Genomic DNA, 20,079 nt, shown 5'->3' on the forward strand with positions numbered 1-20,079 from the left:
AGCCGCGTGTCAATATCTGTTGTACCCCCCGCCTAGGGTGCTTGTAATTAAAATGCCACAGATAGTCCGGGAGAGGCATGAAAATTTGATGGCAAATTGATTTCAGGTTCATCTTGAAATTTGTCCTCAGCTGGACTCGATACGCCTGGCAGCCGGGGGACGGCTTTTGTCAGAAGGGTCTGCTGGAATGAGACAGAGCTGTCTTGATCTGAATATTAAATACGGCGTGCTGTTTATGACAGATGATTCCTTCAGTGCTAAAACACACAGCTACTTCTCTTTACACATTCTTATCCATTGAATGTGTAAGATAGGATCACATGGATCTACTTTACATATGAAAAGAAGTTGTGTGAAACTCTCTGGGCATAAGAAATAAAGAGTTCTAGAAAGGCTGGCTTCAAACACAGGATATTCTGTCCAACATTCTAAACCTGGAAATGCCCCTTGGATCTAATTTAACAAAGCTAGAAAAATAATGGTAATCAAGGTGGCGTCATCGACTATCACAGCCTGATAGCGTGTCCTTAAAGCAGTGTGTTGTGGAAAAGAGAAAAAAGCCATTTTTGTGGGTGAAAAATCCCAGTATCTAATATAACGAATTGCCGGTTCTTGTAAACTCGCATTTAGGCGTCACATATACAAGCCATTATCCTTATGTATTGTTCATGCAGAAATGCACTGTGATGATAACACGATTTTAGAAGTGTATTTGTTTTTAGAGTTTAATTTGAAAAAAGGTATGAGGGAAAATAGCGTGGAGATTTGAGCGTTTTTTAATTTTAAAAATGTGTCGTTCAGTTGAATTAACTGTGTGCAGGAAAAGCCGTTTTATAATCTGAGACGGTTTATTGGGCAATTAATTGTATTTACTTTAGAATTCGATGTGTGATTAGAAACAGCATTGGAAAGAGCAGTATTCAAAGGGGTGCCTTCCTTCATTCCTCTGGCAAATAAGAATTGAGCCCTTCTCTGTGCAAAGCAGAACTGGGTAAGAGAGTCCTAGGTGGGGACTCCAATGAGACCCATGTCCCAGGCTACCCTGTCATTTATGTGTATCAGATATATATGAGATAATATTTTATTATATATATGCGTTACATATAATAAAATTATAATGTATAATAATATTTACTAATATCATGAAATGATAATAAGTAATAATATTATATACTCACTTATATGATACTTTCATCAATTTTTAAAGAATGCTTGAACTGGTGATGCCCACATCTGCCCAACTGGCTTAAAGATAAATGAAGGCTGTAGTTTCATTCCTTCTATAATGGAATATTGAGATGGAAACAGAGGCAGTTCCCTTGGCTTCCTGGGAGAATCGAGATCTACATCTTGCTCAGTGTCTTTTCTCCGAGTCGCAGGTACCGAGGCCCATCAGTGAGAAGAGCCCAGCATATGCTCATGGCTCGTCAAAGTCACTCCTTTGCACATTCAGGAGATATTTATGGATCTTTTATTAGGACAGTTTTTATGGCCCAAGATTAAAAGTTAAAAGTTAAATAGTAAAAGTAATGAAGACGGGCCTTTGGAGGATCCAGCCGGCTTGTGTTTTCATTCCCTCCTCTTGTCAAGGCCCACTGAATTTTGATGATAGCATTAAAAGAAGAAAAAAGGGATGCCTCGGTTCATCTTTGGAAGGAGACAGTGTATGAATTAGCAAATTAATAAAATAAGCCTAGACTCCAAAGATGCTAATTTATACCTTCTCTGTAAGTATCAGGCTTTTCTTTTCTCGTGTGGAATTTATTTGTGGCATCTTTAATGTTCTCAGGAAATACTGTGGGCAACATTTGATAAAACATTAAATTGTTTGATCATGGAAAATAAATATCTAGATAGTGCATCCACAGCCCTGAGAGAAGTGGTCAGTAGGAAACAGTGCTTCCTGAAGGTTCATCCAAAGGATTGTTTTCGATGCTGAAATGCTTTATTTTAAGGTGGTTCCTGTTGGGCAGGGACCAGGTTCAGAACGGAGCCTCACTGTGTGATGAAGCAGAGATCTAGTGGAGGTGGTTACCGTGGCAGCCTGGTCTTGAACTGTGGATTGTCTGTGGAGTCCACTGATACTTACGGATGCACAGAGCAGGCAAGTAAAGAAGGATTCTGTGGTCAGAACTGTTTCAGAAATGCAGCACTTAACAGAGCTTCAAATGTCTCATACCTAAGAAAAGGAAACAATCATCTAGCTTTCAAACTTTACATCATGACCACTTACCACCCACCCACCCCACATTTTGTCGCCTGTTACACAAGACAGTATTATATATTGGGTTAGCCACAAAGTTTGTTCGGGTTTTACTGTAATAGCTCATGGAAAAACCCAAATGAACTTTTTGGGCCAACCCAGTAGAACACCCAAGGGAGAGATAGTGTTTTCTAAATTTACATTGCCACTTAGCTCCTGCTTTGCCCGCTCCTTTTATCATTTTGTGGGGCCAGCCTTCTTTGGATCATTCTTTTGGGGACTGACTTTACTCAAGGGAGTCTGTTGCAAGTCCTGACTGACACAACACTGCAAAGATGAATTGTGTAACACATTTTTTCCCCATATGTTGTATATTTTTAAAACCCTGTCAATGGAGTGACTCAAAATCATCCAACCCATAATACCATTAAAACATTCAGCAAGACTTTTTCTCTGTTGACAGAGCCCTCAACTATCAAACAAAAATTCAGGGTGACTTTCAGAAATACCAAGATTGTCTATACTGTATTCTAAAAGGAGCCGATTTTAATATCTTTACTAATGCATTTGCTGTAACTCTCTCCTTTAGTAATTAGATAATTATGTATAATTAGCACATTAATTACGTGCAACAGCTGCAGTTGATTGTGTGTGTGTGTGTGTGTGTGTGTGTGTGTGTATACAACGGCCTGGCAACATCTTGTGAGTTCACCATTAGACCTGTGAAATTTTTCTCCTTGGCACGTTTTCAATGTTTTTTCCCTCGAGCATGGAGGTGAAAGGCAGTGAGGTGAACTAAATAGTTAACAAAGATGAAATGATCCTGCCCTGCTCTAGCTGTAGGTCTGGGGGAGAGTATCATCCCCTCCCCCTGGGACGCCCAGTGCTGGTGACACCACCCTCGCCAGTTACCAGTTCCTCAGGTGGCCATCTGCCCTGGAGGCAGGGAGCTGGGGGCTCCGACGCATTTAAAGTATGCACTTTCTGTTTGGCAAAAGGCTTATTGTATATTATTAAGTGGACTGAGCAGTTTAAAAAATCATATGTACAGAGTGGTTTCCTTGTTATATAAAAACGGAAAATGGATTGACATAAATAATATGACCATAAGTTAGCTTCCTGCCTGCCTTTCCTCGAGAAACACTGATGTGCTATCGATAAGTGCCACTCGCCGTCCTGGTGCTTCGACTATATTAAATAACAAGACGGTCACCATCTGTGACTTGGAGATGGAAGGCTTTTTTTTTTCAAACTATTTTCCTAAAGATGAATGGCAACCCACTCCACTGTTCTTGCCTGGAAAATCCCATGGACAGGGAAGCCTGGCAGACTACAAGTTCATGGGGATTGCAAAGAGTTGGACATGACTGAGTGACTGAGCACAAAAAATATTTTCCTAAAGTTGATCATTTTCTGGAATGAATTTGTCACTTTTATCATCAGGAAAAAAAAAAAAGCCTTCAAATTGCATAGGAAAGTTGAAGATACTATCAGTTCAGTTCAGTTGCTCAGTCGTGTCTGACTCTGCGACCCCATGAACCGCAGCCCACCAGGCCTCCCTGTCCATCACCAACTCCCAGAGTTCACCCAAACCCATGTCCATTGAGTCGGTGATGCCATCCAAACATCTCATCCTCTGTCGTCCCCTTCTCCTCCTGTCCTCAATCTTTCCAATCAGGGTCTTTTCCAAAGAGTCAGCTCTTCACATCAGGTGGCCAAAGTATTGGAGTGTCAGCTTCAACATCAGTCCTTCCAATCAACACCCAGGACTGATCTCCTTTAGGGTGGACTGGTTGCATATCCTTGCAGTCCAAGGGACTCTCCAGAGTCTTCTCCAACACCACAGTTCAAAAGCATCAATTCTTCGGCGCTCAGCTTTCTTTATAGTCCAACTCTCACATTCATACATGACTACTGGAAAAACCGTAGCCTCGACTAGACGAACCTTTGTTGACAAAGTAATGTCCCTGCTTTTTAATATGCTGTCTATAATTTCCTAATAAGCCTGAAGCTAGGCATGTAGTAGGGGCTCAGTAGACACTTCTTGAGTTAAGAGGAATTATATTTGCATTTGAAAGCAACACTGAGATCTAACACCAGCTTTTAAATTTCGTGTCTGTGTGTGTGTGTGTGTGATTTGTTTGCCCCTTTGCAGTCGTTCATTGCCCTGGAGGTACCCCCTGGGAGGAGTGGGTGACAGGCACATCCTCTCCAGACTGGCCCTCTGAAGACCTCCGAGATCTTGCGAGCCCTGTGTCCCTCTCCGGCCAGGCCCGGCGGCGCCCCAGGAGGTGTCAGGCCTCCGTCAGCCAGGTCAAGTGTGGTCTCTCTGAGCCTCCCCACTGCAGCTCCCTCTGTACCTGCTTCCTACCTGCCAGGCTCCAAGCCCAGCAAGACGGCGTGCTCAGCACTATGGCAAGTTTCTTCTGAAAAGGAGGCTTCGCAGAGGGCAGAGAGCTTTCTCCCAAACACATCAGCACATTCGCTTTAGAAAGAAAATGAAATTAGAAAAGAAGAAAACCCTCTAAGCATGGCATCCTGGCGAAGCAGAAAGGTTCCTGACAGTGGCCGCCTTTGGCTAGCAGGAGTTTTTGGCTTAGTTCTGTCAGTCAGTCGGTCTCTCTCTCTTTCTCCCCACTTTGGTCTCTTATTTTTCTCCCTCTCTTTCCTTCCTAACGTCCCCTTTATTCACTTAAGAAGAGAATTTTCCCACACGCTAAGCAGTAGTGCATGCTTACCACAGTCAGCGAAACCACCCCGGCGAATAACACAAAACAACCTCCAGGACATCCCCCGTTTCCCTCTGGGGCCCCCCAGCCGTGCCCACCTCCCAGTGACCACAGCTGACGGAGGCCAGGAGCCTACTCTGCCTGGAGCTCTTCCGTCCCCCCGAGGACACCACTGGCACACTCGGAGGGTCTGCTGGTTGCTCTCCCAGGAGCGCTGCCCCAGCCAGAGATCAGGGACATCCCTCCAGCTTCAGGAGGCGGAAAAGCGAACTTCTTTCTTCTAATAGCTGCATAATACTCCATAGCATGCATGTTCCATGGTTTGTCGCAATTAGACTTCCATCCACTTTAAATTCTAATGTTCAGAGCTTTCCAGACATGTGGAAGCATTTTAGAAAATTGGCATCATGCCTGTAAACGTACGAACTCGACGAACTCGAATTTGCTCTCGAACGTCCTGATGCGTAGAGTGCCCCGCACACGTGGCTTGTTTGTACACTCTGATTCCCCAAACGTTTGTCTCCGCTTTGTACACGTGCCGATTCCTCGTATTCCTCTGAGCCCTTCCTACATGCCCGCAGAATATATCTTTTTTTTTTTTTTGGCATGGGCAGAAGTCCAGCTGAAAGAATACTTATTTAGCATAATTTAAACATGAGGGTTTTCTAATGCTACTTCCATTTAAATAATTCAAAAAGCTGTAGCAAGGTGTCTGAATGTGAAGGGAAGAGAGCTGTTAATGGAAACATCATCGAGGCTGAAGACATACTGTGTTATTCCGTCTGCAGCTGACGAGTCTAAGATAGAGATCAAGATTAAGGTTGTCATCTCTGGTGGTGTGTTATCTGAGTCACCTGTTCCTTTCTGGAGGCACCAGTCTGATTCCTGTGAAATCATTTTTCCTGCTCTTTAGGAATGGCAAGTTTGCAATGGTCTAAATTTGAGCTATGTTATTTGTTTGCCATATGTATTTTTTTTTAAGTTTTATGAAAAAGTAGTACATGACGTTTCTTATTCAGGGCAACTGTCCTTCAAATATGAAACAGCTATCTTGGAATATTAACATCTTGGCCTGCATTTGTAGCAGCATGAATGATTTCTTCTGAAACTGACATATCAAGGAGCTTCTCATCTATTATTAACTTAACTTTTCCTCAAACAAAATATTTATCAGATGTAACTTGATCCCCAAATTCCTTTCCTTGCTTAACCAGAAGCTGTGACACACACACACACACACACACACACACACACACACACCCCCTCATTCTTGGTTTCAACATTTTAAACATCCACCGAAAAGTAATAGAATGAGCAATAGAAAATCGCCAGAGTTGAAATTATTTCCAGCTATGTTTAAATATGAATGTCTTGTTCGACTCTTAGCATATGTATTTATGGCTGTGTGATATCATTATGGCATCGTAATGAATGTCTGCTGAATTATGGGGGATTCAGCAGGGGATACAAATGGACTTGAATTCTGTAACTGTCACGCTGCGGTCCGAGAAGGGTGGAAACTGATGTATTCCCCCTCCCTCCGCAGTAACACATCTGTCACGCCTCTGCTGTCCTCTGTGGGAGCCTCATCTGTTGGGAGTGAGAGGCGGGGTGGCCGGAGGAGGCTCTGTGTGACGGGACAGGTGTGAAATCACCAGTCAGGTCATGGAGCTGCCTGGCGTGGCTGTGGGTCTGCTTTAATCTGGACTGAGAATTATGTTGTGCAGACCTTAAAAAAAATTTTTTTTCCTTTCTTATTCTGAATGCCAACTTGAAATGAACTGACTTATTATTTAGTCTTTATTTTGTGAGTGAGCATGTGGTTGTGCAGAGCACAGAGGTGGTGTGAGGAGAGAGGGTTGGTCCTGAGTTTGGTTTCGGTGAGCAAACACTGAGCTCCAGCCCCCTCACGCTGCACGGGCACCAGCGGTGCTCTGTGCTGTCCAGTCTGCTCATGAGATTCACAGTCACCGGGAACGCTTCTAGCAAGCGACTCCTAAGTTATGGCTGAAACCGTGGCAGCTGACAGGGCTGCTGGGGCTGTTTCTATTATTAGCATGAATGTTCTCTCTATATAGAGCACACACAGTTCCCTTAGGAGTCATTTTCCCCCAAGTTTTACACAGTGGGGACTTACCATTTTAGCATCAGGACCACGTGTTTGCCATGCACCCTGATTTCACTCATTGAAGAGGTATTTACTGAATGCCAGTTGTGCAGGAGGCCTAGTGCTGGGCCCTGGGAAACAGCCCGCCACTTGCGACCGGTCCCCCCTGGCCCCCAGCATGGAGGTCATGGACTTCCAGGGGAGCAGACGCGTACCCCACCTGCTTAGAGGGGACGATTCTGAGGAGCATATTCTCGCTGGAGAGAGGTCTGCATCTCCCCAGGATGGTGGCTGCTTCCTGCATGGGCGTGGCTTCCAGGCGGGGGTGGAGGAATGCAGGGCTCCCAGGCTACTGTGCACAGAGTGCCATTGCAGCCACCGCCCGGGGGCAGCCGCCTGCTGACCCTGGTCCATGGGCTGTGGTTCGTAGCTCTCTCCCCCACAGCGTGGGGTGGCTTGGCTTCTGCTCTCAGGAGCACCTGGCAAAAACTCCTTTGATGCCCGTTTCTGTGCTGGATGTCTCAGCACTTACCAAAGTTGGTGAGTCTAATTCTTGCTTAGCCCTTTTCCCAGTTTAATCCAATACATTAGATCGGATTATAGATACAGATGTAGTCTGAAGCAGGGCTGCTGGGCTCTGTTTATTAGCTGTGCCTCACTTGGTCTCACCTGTGTAAATGGGGATCACGATATCCCAGACCTCACTGGGTTGTAACGATGAGAGGTTTCATGTATCAGAATGCCCAGGGAAAGCCTCAGACATGGTGAGGGCTATACAGCTCCTTGCTTTTGCTGCTGCTTCTTATCAGTAAATGCATCATTCTGATCATACTCACCTTGGGGACATTTTAAATCACATTTTGGCTTAGTTCCACCCTCTCTCTCTCCCTGTACCCCATCTTCCCCATCAAACCCATCCATATAAGATTAAACAGGTTGACAATCTGTTTCCTTCTGTATTTTTTTCTGTGCTCATATACATTTATATGAATCCTCCATGTGGGTATATATACAGATACACATACATACCTAGGGTTTGGGGGGATTTTTTTTTCTTTTTGATAGTTCTGTGTGATAAACTCCGGAATCACACCATGCACACTGGCCTGTGTCTTTCGTTTCTCATCCCACAGTGGCGTGATACCCCACAATGCGGAAGTACCACGATTTACACAGTCATTCCCTGCCTCAGACGGGTTGCAGGGCATCCATTCAGTTTCCAAAGGTTTCTCCACACACTCCCGCCCGGCCACAAATAATGATAGGATAAGCATCTTTGTTCCTATGTCCAGACTGATGCTTTTATTTCAGTGGGATAGATTCCCAGGTGTGGGATTGCTGGGCCAGACTCTAAATTTTTTAAATGGATTTTTATCAATCTAATGGACTGTGCTGACGAGAGCCAAAACCCTGATAGAAACACTCAGCTGAGAGTGAATTTTTTAGATGTAAAAGTGGATGGTAATTAAGCACCCACACATTAAAAAAGAGTAATTTGACCAGCGTATCACAGTATTAATTGATTATAATGTCTGGAAGACTTTTGATTCCAGTATCTAACGGGGAGGAAGCAGGTGGAACCTCTGCCAGTTACGCCTACAGATTTTTGCACACAAGTGTCTGGAAGCAGCTAGCTTATCTTTGCTTGGAGTTTCGTAGGACAGACATAGCTAGTGTGTTGACTTGGATGTCAAGCACAGTGATCGGTGTTTGTCCAGACTGTCCAGTGGACTGGGCCGTTGAGGCTTAGTCCAGGCTGGGGCCTCGGGGTCCTGGTTTGTCATGAAGGACCGGGTGTATGGGAAAGCATCAAGCATTCGTGCGTTGGCCTCCCACGAGCAGAGTGGGCGTTTCACCTCCCAGGTCTCAGAGCCGGTAGTGGATGTCCTGTGACGTGGACTGCCTTCCTCCACGTCACACGGGCCAGTCACCTACTGCCTAGAGGCCCAGCATTTGTAAGCTCGGGGAGGAGCTTGTTGATACCGGACAGGTGAGCCCTGAGTTTGCATTTTACCCAAGGTGTTAGCAAGCAGGAAGAACCAGAAGAGCCCAGAGTAAGTAATAGTGTCTGTGGTGGCGGGGGTCATCAGAGCAAGCAGAGCCGGATGGAGGACTGACCTTCTAGGGCAAGGGCGAGAGCCTTCAGATCCTTCCAGAAACACCTCCTTCGTCTTGGAGGAGAATCGAGTTGTTACGTTTAAGCGTTCAGCAGTTGAACCTTTTCCTTGATTTAAACTGTTGGATGGCTTCCTTCCGTAAGGTAATTCCTGATCCCATTGGATCTTGGAGAGTCCTCCAGACATCGTGTGCATCTCCTCTGCTTTTAGTAATTACTTTTAACTGGGGTCCAGTAAGTGGTGATGGGGGAGATTCCAGGAGCGTATCAGAGTTAGGAGAATGTGGGAGGGGCCAGAGTGAGTGAAAAGGCGAATCCCAACCTCAGTGTCTGCTGGTTAGGCCTCCTCTTTTAACGTCTGGGCAGAGTTCTTCTGAACTTTTTCAGATTCAGAAGTTGATCTCAGCTTCTTCACTCACTCAAGTGCTGTTGTCTTTACCAAGGCACGAAGTACATTCCTGAAACCTGGAAGTGGTTGAAAATGAGGGTTAGAATTTGAAAATTAGAAAAAACCCAGTGAAATCAGGACACCGTTCTGGTTCACTGAAGGCTTGTTCTATATTAAAGAAAACACAAAAAGCCTTCTTTTCTGAGTGTTTCTCAGACTCGGCTTTTCCCCACAAGCAACCTCCATCCTCACGCTCTGGAAGCTTTCTCCCGTGGTGAATGGTGAGAAAGCACCCGAGTTCTGGGCTCCGCTGCAGCCTCCGCCTCTGGCTCCGACGTCACTCCTCTCTGCCTTCCTCAGAAGCCGCTTCATGACCTCCAGATCTCTCTCTGACTCCCTGTGTTACCATTAGAAGACATCCACACTGGGAAATCGCTCAGTTCCTGTTTTTGATTAATATTTTATCAGCCGCAAGAGGAAATGGTATTCTGTAGCAACACTAATAAGTAATTGAGCAGATGAGATGTTCCTGCTGGCTTTGGTGAAAAGAACAGACAAGGTTACAGGCGGAGAGCTCAGGATAATAAAGTCAGGTGTGTGACACGAGTGTCTGGTGGCTTAAAATCCACCACCGGTGTGAGCAGGAACCCAGTGCTGAATCCTTCTTTGAGCGGTGGCTTACCTGCTTCATTTTATTGACAGCAGTCATTGTAATAGTAATAATTACTGCCTTTGTTGAAAGTAACGTATATAAAGCAATTGGAGCTAAAATGTGAATTCTTACAGTATTTAATATGCAGCATTACGTATAAATTCAGGGTTACACTGGATGCAAGGTTGAGAATTCCACTCACCCCACTGTATTCAAATCGCCCTGGAAGAGAGGAAGTACCATAGCCATCAGGAATAATACCTTCTGGCCATTACCAAATCATCAATGTTTGGGGGGCTGGAGGTCACGGGCTTGGTGGCAAGTTTCATCTGTCCTTATGCATTTTAAGTGTCTGCATTCCGTATCCGGGTGGTGGTATTTTAATTCCCACCGGACAGTCTGATGGGAAGAGAGAGGATTCTTCTTCCGTACTTATTTTTCTTCATCTTGGGTGAGAAGACTTTCTATCGTTTGTAATATAGTGGGGCCTGGCCTTCAGCGAGTTCAGGTGCTTCCGGCACATCCCTGAGGCCTCCTTGCACAGTGGGACGGCGTTTCCCCTCATACCTGGTGTCCGGCACGGGGTGTCTAGTTCAGGAGACCAGGACTCTCGGGCGTCAGAAAACTGCTGCCCGGGCTCTCCCTGCAGGAGGCTGGGCTGTCCTGGGAAGCCCTGACTCCAGCCAGGAGCAGGGCTTTTAGGCTAATCAATTGCAGATAAGAATATACCACCGTTTTCAGAAATATCCGTGGATTTTTCTTCTCTCTCCATGAGTGTTTTATTAGCATTTGCTACTGTACTCCAGCCTGGTTCACTCAGGCCCATGTTTCCCGTGCATCACTTGGGGATTTCCATTAAACTGCAGCAGTTCCAATTTGTGCAGTATCAAGTTGGCATCCGAGACCGCGGACCGTCTTTCCGCCTGCAGACCTCACCTTGGAGATCTTTGATGTGCTGGGGCTGACTCCCTGTTCTGTGCGTCCTCCTCTTTATGAAGTTCCCGTTTTTATTGCTCAGGCACGGTTACTGTCGCTTTTTAAGGGAAACTGTCAGGAGACAGCTGGCGTGGGAACCAGGAGTGGCCCTCGGGGGTGCGGCCACACGCACTGCTCTTATTTGTCGTCTTTTAAAATTGTTTCCCATCGCTTTCTTCTCAGTCTCTCTCTCCATTAAAATCCAGCTTAACAAAATGTGATTGATTGGAGAGTTCACATTTGCCCTTTAATGAATTATCAGCATTTTATCAAATAATAGTAAATACACATCAGTGGACACTGAAATATAAGAACTATTTCATTTCTTTTGACAACACACATGTTTTCTTATCAAGCCAAATAGAAAATACTAGTCTTTGAGAAACAGTCCCTGTGGGACTTCCCTGGCGGTCCAGTGGTTAAGACTCTGAGCTTCCAGTGCAGGGGGCAGAGGTCTGACCCCTGGTCGGGGAACTAAGATCGCGCGTGTCGGGATGGCGAAGAAAGAAAGAGTTGTTGTAGTTCTTGTTTTGCAGTCAGGGACCAGACATATGAGTGGCAAAATGCTTGGCAGCCTCCACTGCATCCTGCCGGGGACAGAGACGATGACGCTGTGCACACTATGTTGTCTTGTCTTTTCTTTTTTTTTAATTTTTAAAATTATTTATTTTAATTGGAGGCTAATTACTTTACAATATTGTGGTTTTTGCCATGCATTGACATGAATCAGCCACGGCATACATGTGTCCCCCCATCCCGAACCCCTCTCCCTCCCCCTCCCATCCCCCGGGTTGTCCCAGAGCACCGGCTTTGAGTGCCCTGTTTCATGCATCGAACCTGGACTGGGGATCTATTTCACATATGGTAATATACATGTTTCAGTGCTATTCACTCAAATCATCCCACCCTCGCCTTCTCCCACAGAGTCCAAAAGCCTGTTCTTTATATCTGTGTCTCTTCTGCTGCCTCAGGTATAGGGTCATCGTTACCAGCTTTCTAAATTCCATATATATGTGTTAATATACTGTATTGGTGTTTTTCTTTGACATTTCACTCTGTATAATAGGCTCCAGTTTCATCCACCTCATTAGAACTGATTCAAATGCGTTCTTTTTAATAGCTGAGTAATATCCCATTGTGTATGTACCACAACTTTCTTATCCATTTGTCTACCAATGGACATCTAGGTTGCTTCCATGTCTAGCTATGAACAGTGCTGTGATGAACACTGGGGTACATATGTCTCTTTCAGTTCTGGTTTCCTTGATGTGTATGCCCAGCAGTGGGTTTGCTGGGTCGTATGGCAGTTCTATTTCCACTTTTTTAAGGAATCTCCACACTGTTCTCCATAGTGGCTGTACTAGTTTGCATTCCCACCAGCAGTGTAAGAGGGTTCCTTTTTCTTCGCACCCTCTCCAGCATTTATTGTTTGTAGATTTTTTGATAGCAGCCATTCTGACGGGCATGAGATGGTACCTCATTGTGGTTTTGATTTGCATTTCTCTGATAATGAGTGATGCTGAGCATCTATTCATGTGTTTGTTAGCCATCTGTGTGTCTTTGGAGAAATGTCTGTTTAGTTCTTTGGCCCATTTTTTGATTGGGTCATTTATTTTTCTGGTATTGAGCTGCATGAACTGCTTGTATATTTTTGAGATTTCTCTGTCAGTTGCTTCGTTTGCTATCTTAAATACTTCTCTACTCCTAGGACCCACGGGCTTGGGCTGTGGTGTGCTGGGCTGGGCCCTTCACTGTCTGGAACCCATCACAAAGTGTGCAGACAACACGTCTTCCAGCTCCTCTTTCTTGTCCCTAGTTGGGTGGACTCTGACACAGGGCATCCCAGCTTGAGACTTACCAGAAGTTTCAGGAAGCTGATCACTGCTTTAAGAAAAAGCTCTGAGGGAAGAAAAGTATAACTCTTTCCCTTCTTACTGGAGATATGAAAATCGTCTGCATGCGATGTATCATTTGGTTGGGACGTTCCATTTTGCCTTCCAGAGTGCATGTATCATCAGATCTCCCTCCGGCATGCAGCAGGTGGTCTGGCTTCTGTGATTTTGATGAAGGCGCTTCTGTAATAGGATTTCTGCACCGGCACACAAGGCCCTAGTTGTGAGCATACGCTCCTGGGTCTGCACTAGGGCAGAGGGATGGAGCTCAGAGCACCCCTAGGGAGGGCCCCGCTCAACCAAGAGTGGGAGGAGAGGGTGCGGGGAGAGCGGAGCAGGCGTGGTCGGGCAAGTGGGTGCTCATGGCTTCAGACCCCCTTGCTGACCTGAAGTGGTCCTTACATCTTGGGGAGGGGGTAGCGGAGGGAGGGAAGATGGTACTGGACTGGCGTCTAAGGAATCGAGCCCAGGGACACTGCTAGACATTCTCCAATGCACAGGAAAGCCCCCTTGACAAAATGTCAGTCGCAGCAAGATCGAGAAACCCCACTCTGACCGGTCCTGAAAGATTGAAGGCGACGTCACAGGATGGATGACTGGAGGGGTGGGAGTTTTTAACTCCCGCAGTGGTATTTCAGCCTCCCTTGCTCTGGCGGGTTAGGAAAGAATGTACTGCAGAAGGTTGCCCTCACCTTGCCCATCCAGAAAGCACTCCTGTTCAAGGTTGCTAATTGCAGTGTTCTGTTGCCAGGGAAAACAAGCATCAGGATTTCATGATTGATTCATGATTAGGTTAAAATTAATGCTGCTCCTATTACACAATGCACTGGTAAGTAGAGGGAAGAGAATTTCTGCTCCGGGATCCTAAGTCAACACTGCAGTAAACTCCTAGCAAGCCCATTTATCTCAGGCTTAATGCTTTGTTGTTGCTTCTAAGCTCTTCTTAGGTGCCTCTGGGCTTTTTAACATTCTTTGGCAGTGGTAATTTATTAATTGATTTTTAAATTTGGCTTGTGAAAATGAACTTTAGTTAGGAGTTTAAGGAGAGTGGAATGGCCTATTTGTTTTTCAGTAGCTGGTTTTTTCATGTTTAGTCTTAGGAAGCAGTGAAAGGCAGACCACCGGGGAACTAGGGAGTCTTAGACCCCTACTTCCTCACATGACCAATGAAGAATCAGTTGCTCAGTGAATGGCTTTCTGTCATAAACATTTTAATAAAAATTGCTGATATTAAGTGACCTCTCCCCATCAAATGCATCATAACATAGCTTTGTACAGGTATGCTCAGCTATTGAATTTTTTGGCAATAGGTTAGGTATGTATTTTTTTTTTTTTTTTTGTCCCTTGGCAGTCTGATGCAGCCTTCTCAGAGTGCTTTAAAATGTTTACTATAAAATACCTAGGATAATAAAAGGCACAGATTATACTTCAATAAGGCTCTGTCTTTGGCCCCAAGGCTTGTATGGAAGCAAAACCACCGTGTGATGTAATCATGGCTTTAGAAATCGAAATTCAAGAGAAGATTTGTGGATGTTTCTATGTGACTATTTGAAATTCTTCACCCTATAAACTTCAATTTGGCCCAGCTATTGATGACAATAATGATCTTTAATTTATAGACCATTTATAATATTTGGTTGCTGTGCTAAACATTTTATAGCATATTATGACATTTCATCTTCTCATCTCTGTAAGGTAGGTTATACTTATTCCACAGGGCAGGAAATGGAGGCTCAGAGAAATAACATAGTTGATTTTCAAACCTTTGCTCAGTCTTAATCTCTTCTGTTGTCTTCATTTCATTAACACTCTATGTTTTATTTTGGTGTGGTTCTTTGGAATTGTTTATATCTTAGGAGTTTTGCATATGTTTATTAGAGAAAATTCCTGGGGATTTTCTCACACTGTTGTTGATAGACAGGAATCAGACAAACCAAAGCAAAGGTCTCCATTCGGCTTCCTACCCCTTGTGCAGACTTTGATGTTCAGAAATCCCAAGGACATCTTGAAGGACGGCAGAAAGCAAGACAGAATCTCTGGTCTCCAGGATGGACGCTTTTCTGAATGTCTCCTTTGTGTTTCTCCTTAGCGTAAGAAGGAAGGGTATGAAACGCTTTTCCTGGCCTCCCTTAGGTTTGGATGGTTGCTTCCTCTGACTAAATTATGCCACCTGCTTGGTTAAAGCAGTTGCACGTTGAGAATGTGGTTATTAACATTGCTACCTAATCCAATATATTAGTATCTTACACCAAAAGTTATATTTTATAATTTGCTACCAAGTCTTTCAGTTTTCCTCAAATGTCTGAAGTTGGATGATTAGAGACAAATTGTTGAAACCCACCAGTTACTGTGACTTTTTCAGGCTCTTGATGTCTAAACCTCACTGCCCTTATTAACTCTGCCATCAAAGTCAAATCATGGATTTTGGCCTAGATTTCCAGGTACAGGTGTTTGTTTGGACAAAATGACCAGCAGAATACACGTGAATATTGAGTAGCTGAATTTAGAAGAACATGATCTAGGTCTTCGGGGGCCCTTGGTTTTACTGTTATGCATTTCTGTGTTTTCAAAACGTCTTGTTCTTTTTCTCAAGGGAACAAAGAAGGACTAAAGTAATAGATGGATCTGTGAGCCAGTCAGTCCCCACATTAGGAAAGTCCTGCAGAAGTTGTGATAGCTAGTAACAGGGATGGCCTCTGTTAGTTAAGGGATGTTGGAGTTTTCTTTGTGAATTCCCTATCTAGAGAGGAAAGGGCTTCTTAAGGTTAAGAAAGCATTGTGAAGTGTGGCTTGCCCGGCACAGTACTATGACTTAGGAGTATATGCAGTCAACATCTTAAAAATACATGCCTGCAGATGCAGTCTCATTAATGACATGCCAAACAAAAGGATGCTTGCCAGTGCAGAAAATACCAGGCGATTTGTTCACCCCACCCTTCAAAGAAAATGACCTTGAACCCTGGCTGTCTTTTAAACTTGGATTTAAATCAGAACTGCGTGAAGGTGCTTGTTAGGATCCTGCTTCAAATCTCTTGAAGCCGCATCTCTGGACTTGGGGATGAGCTGTCTCCTCTTTCACACCTCACCAGGTGGCCGTGCTGAGTTAGGGAGGAGCTGCTTCTGAAATAAAACTTGGGGAGTTCAGGAGCACTCCGTCTGGACACCTTCTTGTGGAAATGGGTGGGTGATCGATACAAGTGCATATTCTGGCTTAGCCTCTTTAATTTTCTTAAGAGGTTATTAATCGTCCCGCCGTTTATTGGGTTGCCAAATGCTCATGGCTTCTGCCCATGTTTGGCAACAGAGCCTCTCTCTGCACCGGCAGCTCTTGCCAGGGGTTATAACTTAGGTCCCTGCACTCTCGCATTGATCAGACGTTTACTTTACTCGAGGAGAATCCATCTTCCCCTCTCCCCCGCTTTATATTCTAACACTGATCTTCAGATGAGACAAGAGCCCCAGGAAGCAGAATACTCAGACTGCATGGCTCGGACCAGCAACCAGTCGTTACTGTTTCATAGCCTGTACCTTGAGGCTTCCCCGCTGCCAACGCAGGCCAGGCGTGAGAGACAAGCTTTCGATCCCTGGGCTCAGCATATCCACTGGAAAAGGGCACAGCAGCCCACTCCAGTGTTCTTGCCTGCAGAATCCCATGGACAGAAGAGCGTGGTGGGCTGCAGGCCATGGGGTCACACAGAGTTGGACATGACTGAAGCGACTTAGTGCGTGCAGACTACACATAGAAAACCAGCAAGGGAGAGGGGCTGATGCAAGGAGCGCCTGTTGTCTGGCAGCCGCTGTGGTTTGGGGATTGGTGTGGTCAAGTCCCCGAGCTGCTGGAGGCAGCTGTGGACCAGGTGGCCTGGGAGTTGGTTGGTAAGTGACATGGAGCTGGCCCTGCAGGCAGCATTCCACCCTTCCCACTTGGGACCAGACAGAGGGGTCACTTTTCATCATGCACCTCCAGTATCTGAGATTCCAAATGAACTAGTGGCACAGCCAATACATTGTTTTAACCGATTTTCCAAGGGGCCCTTGAGTGTCTAAAAGACTCCTAGGGTGAGAGGTAGCCAGGCTCTTCTGGAGGGAACACCTATGGTTTTTCTACTCCGTGAATGTAGTCCTTGGATCCCCATTGTCCATAGGTCTACCTCCGACTCACCTTTTGAGTCTCAGCTGAATTGTCATTCCTCCAGAAAGATTTTCCTCGTGTTGTGGGACTGAGCTAGGTCACTCCTGGGTGTTCCTTCGGAACTTTCTAGATCCCCGTCACTCATAGACCACTCGTTCGTCGTATGTGTCTACACGTCTGTCTTCTCCATGAGCCTCGTTGAAGGCAGACAGGCATCAGTCTTGTTAATAGCTTGATCCCTGGTAATGAGTAGAAGGTCAGATGCAAAATAGTAGCCCTACAGATATTTGCTAAAATTAAAAGATGGATGCTGAAAGAGTTCCTTGAAAGGTGGGTATAAGGCAGTGGTGAAATTCAGGTTATACTGGGAAAATGAACGTTAGAATCTTGGAATCTCTGAGTTAAACAGAGATTTAGAGCTGTCTGCCTGTTCCTGACCTAGAGTGTGGGCCTCCCAGCTGTACTGGCTGGCCATACTTGAGCAGAAGGTTTCACCTCTCTGAGCCTCTTCCTTTATCATAATCGGAGAAACCCTGTTTTCCTCAGAATATTATGAAGATTATGTCAACCAGTCAGAACAAATGGTAGTGGTGTCAAATAAATGCTAGCTGGATTTTTGTTATTGTCATTGTTACTGTAAATCCCACTTGCATTTTTAAATCCTCACTAATTGACACCACCAACCGAAAACTATCAACATACTCATGGTGAGAGAGAATTATTGTCATTTTCCTAGAGACTCAGTTTTGATTTGAATATCTGAAGCATCTAATTTTCGCTACTGGGAAAAAAACAAAAGAAAACAAAAATGATCCTTTGGGTGTGTTTTGACCCAAGAATAGAAGGAGATGTGGCACAGGCAAGAAGGGCGCCCCGGGATCTCAGAAGGAAGTCCAGGTGAACTGGGGGGTCCCTGTGCGTAGTCCCACTGCCCCTCGCCCCCTAGGCTCAAAGCCACACAGTTTGAGAGCACGCTCTGTGAGAGTCTTTTATGTCATGACTATAGACCGCCACCACCCCAAACCCCAAGTGCACGTCAGCAGGGAGAGATTGCCAAGACAGTTTGTGTCGCATTCTCTCCCTAACCCTCCCTGCAGGAAGCCAGCATTTCGTGGGGCATCTTGTTCCACGAGCAGAGGCTGCAGATGGACGGGGTCTGCTCAAGGAGATAGCATCTCCTGCTAACTCTGCTGCTAGCGTCAGAACCTGAGTGATCAGTGATGGGGCCCAAGGCTGGATTAGGTCTGCAGGGCCCCTGATTTCTGAGCCTGGGAGATAGATGATACGAGCAGTCAGCCCTGCTTTGTCTTCCTCCATCTCCTTCCTGCAGCGCCAGCGACTCACTTGCATGGTTCTGGAGCTAATGGTAGGATTCTCTTTCTCTGAAGAGAAGTCAGGAGAGGAGTGCCAGGTGTTGCCACCTCAGGGATGTAGACGCACACACTCCGCTTGGAACAGCAGGAAAAGGGGACGTTAGGGGTCCTCAGATGCACAACTTCATCTGTGTCTGATGCTTCGTGCGTTTGGGTCTTGATGTTTGAGTTTCGAACAGAAGCCCTGCCTTGGCTGGCACCTCCTGACCGTTAAATATAGGCAGTTGACCTGAGTGTGGACATCCCAGCTGTCCTGGCTGTTCATACTTGGGCAGAAGGCTTCACCTCTCTGAGCCTCTTCCTGTATCAAAATTAGAAGAGTCCTATTTTCCTCAGACAATTATGAAGATAGGTCAACTGGTCAGAACCAATGACCTCTTCTCCTCAGTAGTGGTTAAGTACATAGTTATTGTTACAATGTACCTTCAGGAATTCCATGGGCAGCCACGGCAAGGAAAGAAAAGAATCAGACATGGGTTAGACGGAATCCGTCTCAATAACTTCCCCGAGGCGTGACCCTGAGCAAGGAGTGCAGGCTTTACAGGACGTGGTTTCCTCCGTGGTAAAGCTGGGATGAGAGACTGGGCATGGCTGGGGCATCCCGAGGGCAGAGTCTTCTGTCTGGCTTGGCACCTGATACACACCAAGCATTCCGTAAACGATAGCTCTCAATATACCCGGTGTCCACAGAGACAGTGAGACCCCTCCCAGGGTTCGTAGGTCGAGTTTCTCGAGTGCCCACCATGGTGCCTTGCATACACCAGGCAGTTATTAAATGCCGGCTGGATATAGGCAGGAGGAGAAGGGGGCGACAGAGGATGAGATGGCTGGATGGCATCACTGACTCGATGGACGTGAGTCTGAGTGAACTCTGGGAGTTGGTGAGGGACAGGGAGGCCTGGCGTGCTGCGATTCACGGGGTCGCAAAGACTCGGACACGACTGAGTGACTGATCTGATCTGATCTGATTATTATCCATAAGTTTACCAGGCACACAGCCTGACATAAAACATCATAATTAGATGTTTTCCCCCCATGGAGGACACGTGCATTGGAAAGTGTCATTGCGTATGACTGGGCCCTGTTCCCCTCACTTCCTCTTCCACCAAATTAAGTTTTGAGTGTAAATGTCTTGTCTTTCTTGGAATTCAATGTTTTCAGTCACAGTCGATTTCAGTGTCTGAGGTTCTCAGCCAGATGAGTCCGTGATGACTGAACCCTTGCAGAAGGAGGGTGATTTTTCATGTGAGACAGAAACTGCCCCCACTGGGCCTGTGTTGTGGGCTGATCTGGGAGGTTGTGACCCCTTGTCATTTGAGAAACCGGCTGCCCAGGTCACCTTGGGATGCGGCTTCATCCACTGAGCCGTGCGATGCCCACTTCAAGGTCTGCTCTGATTCTTCTCCCCTTTCAGCACCTTCCTGCTGCTCCTACACATGCTGGTGCAGACAGTGGCCAAGGGCAGGGCTAGTCAAGTCTTCCTCCTCTTCCCCTTCTCACCATGGAATCAGT

At 45.8% G+C, this 20,079-nt stretch overlaps 1 protein-coding gene across 19 annotated transcripts in view; it reads left to right on the forward strand.

Annotated features, from left to right (window-relative positions):
- WWOX (WW domain containing oxidoreductase) overlaps window positions 1-20,079 on the forward strand; it is a 907,382-nt gene that overhangs the window by 331,221 nt on the left and 556,082 nt on the right. For 6 of the 19 annotated variants that reach the window (XR_015145284.1, XR_015145283.1, XM_086350021.1 and 3 more), the window contains one exon: window positions 1-14,649. This exon is cut by the window's left edge. The exons of the other annotated variants lie outside the window; for them this stretch is intronic. The gene's annotated coding sequence lies outside the window, so the exon portion shown is untranslated. Of the gene's footprint in view, window positions 14,650-20,079 lie in introns of those variants that run through there. 19 annotated transcript variants of the gene reach the window in all.

The sequence above is a fragment of the Bos grunniens genome, chromosome 18 (genome assembly GCF_055505025.1).
Source record: "Bos grunniens cultivar Pamir isolate PY7600 chromosome 18, Bosgru_T2T1.0, whole genome shotgun sequence".
Classification (NCBI taxonomy): Eukaryota; Metazoa; Chordata; class Mammalia; order Artiodactyla; family Bovidae; genus Bos; species Bos grunniens.